Genomic DNA, 12019 nt, shown 5'->3' with positions numbered 1-12019 from the left:
GAAAACCCCAAATAGGGTCACGAAGAGTCAGACATGACTGACCAACCAAGATTACCAACTGTGAAAGTCTTAGTAACTCTGATCAATACAATGATCTGCCATAATTCCAAAGGGCTCATAATATAAAAGGCTAACCACATCTAGATAGAGAACTGATGGACTCAGAGTACAGATTTTATTTCTTTATTTTTCTTTCTCTTTTTCTCAGAACATGGTTAATGCATAAATATGCTTTGAATGATTTTATAATGGATGATGTCGTATTGCTTGCCTTTTCAAGGCATGGGGAGAGACTGGAGGAAGAGAATTTGAAACTGCAAATAAAAATAAAATTAGGCTTATTTCATGTCTCATCTGGCTGTCTGTATCCATCCTGAGAACCAGTTTCTGATGTGCCCAGAAAGGATCATTTAATCCTTTTAGAGATTTCTGTTTTTGATATAGGAGGGATGACAGGAAAAAGGAATTAATGTCAACGATAAGCTTAGCAATCTAGTTTATTGGAAGGACACTCTAAATACTGAAATCTCTACAAGAAACTCCTCCTCAAAGAGAGTGAAAACCTGGAAGAGGTAGGAAAATTTTGAATAAAGCTTATCTGATCAATTCTTCAGAGAACTTTCTCCCACTCTTTCCCCTTCTATGAAGAGGAAAGGAAGGGGGCTGTATGTGTGATTGTTGGCTACTTGGAAAAGTCGGTCATACATAAAATGTTCATTAGAAAGTAGCTCTGCATTTATTGAGGGCAGCTAGGTGGTGCAGTGGATAGAATGCCAGGCCTGGAGTCAAAATGGTGATATTGACAGTGAAAACTTTTATAAAATATAACAAAAGGGAAAAAACCAGCCATTAATTCAATGGGACCATGTAATGGTGAAAGAGATAGGAAATATCGGAAATATCAGGGGAAGTGTGTATCAGCATCAAAGCATGAAGTTGGAAAGAATGTCCTTGGTCATGGTTTTATTTCCCCAAAAAGCATCTATTTTTTTCTCCATATAAAGTTATTTATTTTAAGTTTTCAGCATTCATTTTCACAAAATTTTTTATTTCAAATTGGTCATGGTTTTTTTCAGAAGTTGGGACACTACTTTGTTGTTTAGTCATTTCAGGAATATCCGACTTTGCGATCCCCTTTCTGAGGTTTTCTTGAGAAAGATACTGGAGTGGTTTGCTGTTTTCTTTCTTCAACTCATTTTACAGATGGGGAAACTAAGGCAGACAGGGTTAAATGACTTGCCTAGGATTGCACAATGTCTGAGGCCATGTTTGAACTCAAGAAGATGAGTCTTCTTGATGCGGGCCTGGCACTGTATCCACTGCAGTCTCCCAGCTGCCCAGAAGAGACTTTACATGCCATATAATCCAACTCCTTATTTTATAGATAAGGAAACTAAGACCTAGAGAAGCTATGTGACTTGATCAGTGCCAGACAGCAGTAAATGGAGGAGCCAAGATTTGAACACAGGTTCTCTGACTCCAAATCCAGGACTTCTTTCATTATATCAGTGTCAAGTCAAGAAACATTTATTAAGTATCTGCTATGTGCTGGACACTGTGCTAGCACAAAGTATGCTCTTGTAAGCTTTGGAGCTCCTCAAAATTCTTTTTTCCATCTGACTAGTTTCTTACCTGCTATGCTTAGAAGACTTCCTTATTCTTTTCACTTGGACAATTACCATTTTTTGGAAACACACAATTTCGATTTCTAGTTTCAAGGAACTGGTATTCTTTTCCTAAGCTCATAGTCATCTCGGGCTTCTAATGGATTTTTTTTTTCCAATTTATTTATTTTTAGTTTTCAGCTTTCACTTCTGTAAGTTTTATATTTTCTCCCCTTCCCTCCCCCAGACAGTATGCAATCTGATATGGACTCAAGACATACATTCCTATCAAATACATTTTCACATTAGTCATGTTACATAGAAGAATTATAATGAAGTAGAGAGACCATGAGAAAGAAAAAAACAAAACAAAATAAAACAAAGAAGAAGATAGTCTGCTTTGCACTGCATGCCAACTCCCTACCTCTTTCTCTGGATGTGGATTAATGGATTACTTTTTTTAAATCTATAGGGTTCCTATGTTTTTATTTATTGTAACTCGATCTTTTTTCCCTGACTAATGCCATCGTTTTGCAACACTTCTCTTTTAAAAAGCTGAATAACTATTCAAGTGATTTCTTTGATATTCTTTTATATTGTTAATATATTTTTTTGCTTAATTTGAGGATCTTTTCCATCCATTAATAGGCCCATGTGACCTGCTTAAATCACATGGAAGCCTAAATCACATGAGTTTCAGTCATATGAAGCCTGTGGTGGGAGGAGCTTACTGAACGGGTGGAACAGGAAGGGGTGGAGCAGGAAGAGTGGAATAAGAAGAGGTGGAGCTGGAGTAGAGCTGAGAAGAAGTTGGTCAGGCTAGTCAGTGCTGGGAAGGACAGAGAAAGTAGGCAGCTAGGATTGTGAGTGTTTATGGGAAGGCCTGATACTGTGTATAGACTTCCTGGTTACTATGATGGATTTGGCTTTCTGGTGTTAGAATAAATGTTTTGGTTCTGTCTTCCATATGGAGCGCCTGTTGTATTTTGTGATTCAGAACTGGGCTGGCACATTCATAGCCACTGTAGGCACTATGAATATGCATTAGTGCTGCATCTTTTTACCACCAGGATGTTGAATTTAACTGTGTTGTTAACACTATTACAAAATGGCACACCCACAGAGTAAAGAGAGCCTTTTCATGGAATAACATCCTTTTCTGGTGGCCTTTAATGTATCATCTCTAAGGACATTAAAAGTCATGTTGTATTTCAGTTACTATAGGCAAAAATAGAGTTTAAAAGACAAGGGAAATAGTATCCAGATGATAAAATTTTATCCTACTTACTATAGGCTGGATGAAATTAAATGTTGCCCAATTCAGTTCAAAGGCTAGAGGTTCCCCATTTTTGACTACAACTTACTAATCTCATTTTCCAGATAGAGAAAGTGAATTACAGAAAGATGAAATTATTTTACCTCAAGTCATAATCACAGTGGGTAGCTACAGCACAAGCCCAACTCTTCCTGTCCCCATTTTCCCCATTTGGGATTTTCTTGGCAAAGATATTGGAGTGCTCTGCCATTTCCTTCTCCAACTCATTCTACAAATGAGGAACTGAAGCAAACTGGGTTAAGTGACTTGCCCAGGGTCACAGAGCTGATAAGTGTCTGAGGCCAGATTTGAACTCAGGATGATTAGTATTTCTGATTCCAAGCCCAGTGCTCTATCCACTGTACCACCTAGCTGCCACAGGATAAGTAGGAAATAATTAAAAGAGGAAAATAGTGGAATTAAGAGGGGTGGAGAAAGTCTTCCTTGTAGTAGTGAGATTTTAGTTAGTACTTAAAAGAAACTAGGAAGGTCAGTAGTCAGAGTGGATGAGGAAGAGTGTTCCAGGTGTTGAGATCAGAGTTGGGAGAGCTGGTTCAGGTGTGAAAGAATTCACTTAGACTTTCTCTTTTAGCCAGTGGGAGTTTTTAATTTTATGTGAAAAAACATCATGGGCCTCCTTAGCAAGAAAGTCAAGTGAGACTGGTATTTGGGAGAGTTATAGTTATATAGAGGTTTCAGAATGATGATGAAGTTTTAGAGGCTTTTATGGGGGTTAAAGATTAAAGACAGAACAGGATGAGGGAGACAAAGGGAATTCTTTATGGTTTAGGGATTTAAAGATAGGGCAGAAGGATTCAGTTTAAAAATTAAAGGACACAGGAAAGACAGGATAAAGGAGACAAAAGCAATTCTTTTTGTACAGGTTCAAGATAAGGGCGAAAAGACTTTAGGGCATCTTCAAGTTACAGAATAAACTAGGGGCTTCACAATGTCTTGGAAAAGCAACACTTAATATTGTTTTTACCCCTTAGGACACTGTTCGTATCCTCATAATTTCCCCATTCAATCATGAGGCAGGAGAAATCTTTTGGAAAAAGGACCAAGGTCATTGTCTTCTTTGATCACTTTTCTGGCTGGTCACATATTGGTCTTATCTCCTATCTCATGTCCTGTTTGCTCCATTTGCCTCCATCCTGTTAAGTGGACAGCGAAAGGTCAGTGTTACTGGACTGAAGAGTACATATAAGGAACTAAAGTGTAAGAAGACTATTTCTTTCCTATAAAGAGAGGGTTGGAGAAGGGAGTAATAAACCCCTCCTAAAGTCTTCCTTTTACAACTAAACTTTGTTTTCCTTTGGCTGCTCTGTTTGATTTTGACTCCACAAATATCATGCCCCTGAACCAGGTACCTCCTGGTTACCCCTCCCCTTTTTCTATTTTTTTAATTTAAATTTATTTTGTTTTTAATTTATGAAATTAAAAAAAAAACATTTCCATAACATAGTATAATTAAAAATAAAAGGTGATTGTACCTGAAACTGAAAATCTACTACGTACAGCTTGGTATTTGTTTTAAATATACAACAGAGTTAGCATATAAATTTCTTTTTTTTCCTTTTTTCTCCACCCTCCCATTAGACACAAATAGGTATATATGTATACATAAAATTATTCTGTATATACTTCTATTTATCAGTTCATTTTCAGTTTCTTTTTGTGTACTGTCTTTCTTCATTGGATCATAAGCTCCTTGAGGGCAAGAATTGTCTTTTTTTTTCTTATTTGTTTCTATAGTGTTTAGTACCATGCCTGGTACATTGTAGACACTTAATAGATGTTTATTGACTGTTGACGTTTTCTCTGAACCTCATTTTTCTCAGGTATGCATGCTCTAGTGTTACTTTCCTAACCCTTACTAGCACTGCGGGGGAGGGGGGGGGCTAGGACACCCCTCAGGGTTCTAGGGTTAACTGAAGAGTTAAGGGTTAGGTGTCTTAATGCTCTAGCTCACAAGCTTTCACCAATGTGCTTGCCCTCTAATTGATTTTAATATTAATTAGTCAGCCAAACTTAATTAGCTTATAAATAGATATATTTCCTAAAGTGATCTAGTAAGAACAGTTGGTACAAAAAATTTCCTTCTAAAGTCTGTGTCATACTCTTCCATAAGCATATCAGAGTCTTGGACAAGTGAGGTCAAGTTTAGAGAGCATGTGTGCAAAAGGATAACTCACAGCTCCTAGAAGTCCTTTTACTAGAGCCCTCAAGATGTTGTCCTTTGATATGACAATCTTCTCTGCTGAGGTCTTTATGGAGCCTTGAAAATGCTTTTTTAAAATCAGATCCAATCTGTTCTTGGCTCCTAATTCATACCCACCATTGCAGTCCCTAGAAATACTGCTAGATTGCTGAAGAAAGAGTCTATTGGTTCTCTGAAGTTCATGAGGAACTCCTCCAGCCTTGGGATCCTTCCCCTCAAGCAAAGTCTTCTGAAGGCCTTAGATGGAGGCTTCCACCACTAATCTATTAGACATTCAAATCTCTGATATCTTTGAAAACCATTGAATGAACTGGAGTGAATGACAGAGGAAGTCTATTAGGATTGATTGAGAGACTTAGTCACCCCAGTTCATCCAATGGCTTTTAAAGACATCTGAAGGCTGATCACGACCCTTATAAAGGTTATGGATATTAATAATTATACCAATAACCTTAATCGGGGCCAGCACTAGTATGTCTTGTCACTGGACTCAGAGGATTCTGGAGGAGAGAGTGTAGCTGATTACTTTGCACAGCTCTGCCTCACTGAAATCCAATTAATTCACAAGTCAAGACATCATCCCCTTGATGTCATTGGTTCTTTTTGAGAACAAGGAATGAATAATAATGACAACAATAACCTCAATAGAAATCACCTTCTAAATATTATAGATGTTGGAAAATGAACTTGGAGTCAAGAAGACTCATTTTCCAGAGTTCAAATCTGGGCAAGTCATTTAACCCTTTTTGCCTCCATTTCTTCATCAGTAGAATGAACTGGAGAAGGAAGTGGCAAACCACTGCCATATGTTTGCTTTACAAATATTCCTAATTTTATTCTCATAACAAACTGTAAGATAAGTGCTATTATTATCCCCATTTTCTAGAAGGGGAAATGGAGACAGAAAGACATTAATCCATAAAGGCCAAGGATCTAGACTTCCTGTCTCCAGCCCCAAACAAAAACAAAATTCCTTCCACATTCACCTCCTTGACCATGCCTAGCTCTTCCCACTGGGTCAGTTTGGGGTTGTGACTCTTTGCTCACTGACCTCTTTCCTTTCAGGCTGGAGATTACCCAAGGTTTCCATGCTGTAATGATTCAGCTTTCTTCAGGCAAAGAGCTTATGGTTTTAGCCCTTAGAGACACGAGTCCCTTCCTTTGCTCTTTTCAGGGAGCTTATAAGACAAAGGTTTTTAATATATAGCATCACAATAGTGCTCCTTCATAATCATAGCCCAGAGTCCTCAAGCCAAGGTGAAAGTCCTATCGATCTGGATAGACATTAGCACCCCCACTTCTAGTCCTGTCTCTAATCCTTTGGCTACCACGCTAATCACCATTACCCCTATTTGTACTCAGCATTCAATTAAAGATATGCAATATTCAAAAGCAATTAACATGGAGCTTATCTTTATTTGGGGAAAGCTGACTTGAAAATGTATTAAAAACAAATTGTCAACTTTTAAAAAAAGAACAATAAACTCTAGATTTAAATATCTTTCTTTTTGGATGGAAGAGAGTTGTTCAGTTGAGTGTCTTCATGACCCCATTTCCTTCTTCATTTTACAGATGAGAAACTGAAGCAAACAAGGTGAAGTGACTTGCCCAAGGTCACATGGCTAGGAGGTGTCTGAGGCCAGATTTGAACTTTTGTAGATAAGTCCTCCTGACTTCAGGCTTGGCACTCTATTCAGTCAACTACTTCACTGTCCCATAGGAAAGAGAGAGGGGAGGGGAAAGAAAAATAAAACAATGAAGCACTCCAGAGCCACTGGGTTTCTCAGAAAAGTGCTAATTTACCATATTTTGGTCCTGAGATGCCTCATCTGCCCTGGGGACAAATATTCTGACCACCCTAGTAGAGACTGGACATGCTTAACGTCATTTTTCTCTGCTTCCCCCATTGACCCATCTGTGCAGTTGTGTCTATGTGTTTTTCTTCTCTGTCTCTGTAGCAGAAGGATCACAATGGAAAACTGACTTTTAGCTCAAACCTGAGGTAGTCCAATGTCTTCCTGGGCTGGGGAGACTACATATCCCAAAAGTCAATGCAGGTGTTCTAAAACCCATCTCTGTCTTGAAGGATATGGTCCCAGTATGGGGCCACAGTTGATAAACGAAGTAATAAGAATGACTGTTTCAGCTGGTTATATCTACTCAATCACTGACCCTCTATAAGAGGAGTCTTTGATAAAGAAGTGAAAAAGTTTTTATTTATATTTTTTGTTTTGGTCTTTTACTACTCTTGGTGAGTCCTGGTATTATTAGTCAAAAAGAAGAATGGGGAGTAATGAGTATAGATCATTGAACAGTTTGGCGCTGGGCAATGTAACTGATGAGTTGGGAGGGAAGGGTATCCACCCATAAGCAATTGAGAAGTGAGTCTGTGATGGGTTAAGCTTAAGGTGCATAAGCCCTAAAAGCTTCAGCTGTCAAGACAATGAGAGAAAGTGTTGAAATAGCAGGCAGGGAGGGAATCACCCTGAAGGAAATGGTGTCAGATGCAGGTCAGCAAGAGACTTTTCATAAGGAGAACAGCGAGAGAAGCTAAATCATCAAGATAGTTTGAGGCAGAGAGGCAACTTGTTTCTTGCCCTGCAGCTGAATTCCCATAATAAGACTTTTAATCTTAAAGAAGTTATACCTCCTGGGCAGGAGCAGGTTCAGGGACAAGCTGTGAATGTACATGGCATTGAGGAGCAAGAGGTATGACCACAGCAGAGTGACTGCCAGCCAGCAAGGGGCAGGGATGGGAGTATTAGGAGGAATAATCCGAGATCCATCCAGATTACCTGAATTACGGAGTCTTGAGAGAGAAGCAGAGACCAGACCCACGTTTCTGAGTGCTGAGACACTCAACTACCTGACTCTCCAGTAGTTCCATGCTCTGATTTTTGGCTTTCCTGGACGTAAGGAGGGAGATGTGAATCTGAAATCCTCTATTTTGTTTCTTTGGGACCTGCTTTGCATCAGCTGTCCTGCCTGGTTTTAACTCCACAGTGCCCCTGCCAGGTTAACTCATCACTTCTAAACTCAGTGTTGCTAATTCAAGTCTTGACCACTCCCTCAATCTCCTTTCCCTTCTGCTTGGAGGACTGCAAGGTAGAGTGCCACACTTCCCAAAGCCTTCTTTTAAAGAAGGCAGAACCTGGGCTCTCAGATCACCTCATATTTTATCTGCTGCACTGCCTGAGTTCAATACCCTAGAACAAAATGCCCCCATGCTGCGTTCTTTGGTGTCCTGCTCCCCCTTCTCTTCCCCTTTCTTTATTTTTTTTGTATGTTGTCTCTTTCAGCTCATTGAGGACTGGGACTTTCTTTTTATTCATTTATTATACACTCAGTGCTTAGCAGTGCCTGGCATCTCAAAGGTTCTTAATAAATATTTATTGGAATGGATTGGATCTTTGGGCTGCCAGATCTGGGAAGGATTTGGGAGCTTCCAACAAACCCATGTGGAATCTTGAATACATTTGATTTTATTCTATTTCTTCTAATGTTATTATTTTAAAACTGTGTAGAAGTATGTTAAACTTTTGTGAATAAAATTTACTGGATTAAAACAGGAAAAGGATGAGATGTGGAATTTTCCAGGATGTGAGGACAGTAAGCCAAAAGTCTAGTTGGTTAAATTCACCTACTAAACTTTTAGACCAGGGGTTCTTAAACTTTATTTTTGTGCCATGGATTTCTCTGTCAGTCTGATGAATCACATGGATGCCTCAGAATAATGTTTTTAGCTGCATAAAGGAAAATGTTATACATAGGATTACAAGGAAACCAAAGGTTAGTGGAAATAAAGATGCAGTTTCTTCCCACTGAAGTTTATGGATCCATTCCCAGAAATCTATCTACAGAGTCATTGCCAGTCCAAGCACCCCATGTGAAGAAGCCCTGCTTTAAACTAATTGAAGTAGTATTACCATACACAAAAGGAACAAAGCTAGAGAGAAGGGAGGCAGCTCTAGTCTTTGGTCTCCATAGATAGCTTGTCCTTACAGAGTTCCTTCATTTGTTGAGTAGAGTGTGTATCCATTGGAGATGACTGTGTAGCCAAATGTCCTTGGTTCTTGTTACCGTAGAGCATCAGGCAACTTTACCAGTAGCACCCCTTTATTGTTAAAGTAATGTTTGCCAGATTGAGCCTCCTGGGCAGGGGTAGGTAGGTGTTAAAAAAGATAATGACCTTCTCAACCTGTTTCCTTTGGTTTGTAATATGCCCTCACAAACATGGTAATCTAAGAATCACAGGACCGAGGGAGGATTGCAATTTTTCTCAAGAATATCCTCTACTACTTTGGGACCTAAATTAGGGACCAAATTACTTTGGGACCAAGTCAGCATACCAAATTAATTTGAGTTGTAACTTTCTTCCTTTCTTCCCCCCACCCCTTTATTAGCATAGGCTATTTGCTAAACTGGATAACTGCCAGGTCAAAGCTGATGTGGCTTGACTTAAGGACATAATTTAATGGAGGATTCCAGCTTTAAGAAAAGATTCACCTAGAGCTGCATGAACTCTTCATCATGGGAGCTTTTCCTTCACAGGTTCTGTGCTCCTCAACCTCTATACTTTTCCTCCAAGCTGAATACAGTAAGAAGGCATGCCATAGTAAAGGCAGAGTTAAAGGGTGGAGTCTCCATATGAAGGACTGTTTTCCTCCATCACTGACCATACAAATCTGAAGCGTCTGCAGAACCCTCAATAACTTTACCAACATCTCATCAGCGTAGCCATATTTTTTGGTAATGTTTCACTTCATTGTCCTCCGTTTCCTGAGATGCCACAATCAGTAGCATGATTGTGAAAATGATCCCTGGTACACCTGATAGATCAGTCACTCTGAAGGCCTTCAGGTAGACCCCAATCTTTCAAGTCACTCAGCCTTGACCTGACCTTCTAGATATAATCCAACACTAGCAGGCACAAAATATGTAAACATAGGCTCAATCATCTACTGTCTAAGCTGGAATGACTACCGATCCTGATTAGTGGTCAGTCTTCAACAGACTCTTGCACCCCTTTCTGCCAGCCCCTCCACATGGAGATGCTCCTTGTAATTGTGTCCTGGAAAATCTTTGCAGTGTCACTCTCTGACTGCCATTTTGCCATCCCACCTGTGTTCCCCTGTCTTTGGCTCTTCTACAGGCAATCCTGTGAGCTACACCACCAGCTCATCTGTGCAGTTCCATTTCCATTCGAGCAAGATGAAAGAAATGATTATGAACCAAGAGAAACTTGCCAACTCCTGGCATAAGTGTGCATTGGTGGGAAAGAAAGTGCTCAGAGAAAGAAGAAGGTGGTTCGTAGAAGAGCTACAGCAGATTTAGGGTTAAGAAACTTCAATTTTCCTTAAAGAAATTAGGAGTAAGCAATATCTCTGGTATTGAAAAGGTGAATATGTTTACCAACCAGGGAACAGTGATTCACTTTAACAGTTCTAAAGGTCAGGCATCATTGGCACCAAACACTTTCCCTACTACAGGCTATGCTGAGACAAAGCAGCTAACACAAATGCTCCCCAGCATCTTAAACCATCTAGGAGCTGCCGGCCTGACTAGCTTAAGAAGACTGGCAGAGGCTCTGCCCAAACAACCTGTGGATGGAAAAGCACCACTTGCCACTGGAGAGGAGGATGATGATGAAATCCCAGATCTTGTTGAATTTTGAAGAGGCTTCTAAGAATGAGACAAACTGAATGGAATAAAGTTAAAACTTTGCAGTTATATGGAGCTGCTATTTTAGTTCATTTGACTGCTTCTTTTCCTTTTTTTTATTTTAATGGATCTACAGATTAAATCTCTAATATTTTGAAACCCATTGGACATTGTGTCTCTTTTCATTTATTGCTTATACACAGCTCATTCTTTGCAGCCTAACTATGCTAAAGAAGCCTGGAATTTAAGTTTGAAAAAAGGTTAATAAAGTATTTTACCTAGTAAAAACAAGGTTTCACAGAGTCATACAATCAAAGATACAGAACTGGTAAGGACCTGGCCTTCTAGTGCAACTCCCTCATTTTGCAAACAAGGAAACTGAAGTCCAAGGAGGTTAAGTGATCTACTTAAATAATGCTCATGTGACATTTATCACTAATAAGTATCAGCGCTTGATGGACAGTGTTTCATGTTTGCCATCTTTTTCAAAATTCATGAGTAAGAACTCTATCTCGACATATTTTGACTCAAAATGTTTGTCCACTTATGTAATTTAAATTTATGTTTCATTTTTGGACTGTACAATTTACATATAGCCAGGTAAAAATTAGCCTTTTTATGGCATACCTTCCTTGGTCTAATAGGCAAATAGAATGCAAACGACTTGACTCTTAAGCTTTATCTCAACAAGAATACTATGCTTCCAACCATTAAGGCAATATAGGCCAGTCACTGGACCCAGATGGCTCTGGAGGAGAAGTGAGGCTGGTGACCTGCACAGCCCTCCCTCACTCAAAACCAAGTCAAGTGCAAGTCATGTCATTATTTCTCTGATGCCATGATCTTCTTCGGCAACAAAGGATGAACATACACACACATACACACACACACACACACACTTATAAGTAGTACTTAGGCCAGTAAACATTTATTAAATGTCTACTATATGCTGGCACAATACCTCCCTTCAGGGAGTTCATATTCTATTTTGCAGAGGATGTGAGGGTTAACAAGTACATATATATATCATATATGTATTACAATATATGTCATATATATGGCAAGTATATATGTGTGTGTGTATATATATATATATATATGTGAAAATTTGAAGAAAGAGAAAGCATTAGCAGCTACAAGGATTAGAAGAGGCTTCCTATTAGAGGGGTCACATGAACCAAGCCTTAAGGAAGCTGGAGATTCTAAGGGGTTGAAGAT

General features: G+C 39.2%; 1 pseudogene; it reads left to right on the top strand.

Annotated features, from left to right (window-relative positions):
- The first annotated feature begins 10247 nt into the window (after window positions 1–10247).
- LOC140525306 (transcription factor BTF3 pseudogene) lies at window positions 10248–10925 on the top strand (annotated as a pseudogene).
- The last annotated feature ends 1094 nt before the right edge of the window (window positions 10926–12019 follow it).

Source organism: Notamacropus eugenii, chromosome 1 (assembly GCF_028372415.1).
Source record: "Notamacropus eugenii isolate mMacEug1 chromosome 1, mMacEug1.pri_v2, whole genome shotgun sequence".
NCBI lineage: Eukaryota > Metazoa > Chordata > Mammalia > Diprotodontia > Macropodidae > Notamacropus > Notamacropus eugenii.
This window is presented reverse-complemented; position numbering and strand designations above follow the sequence as displayed.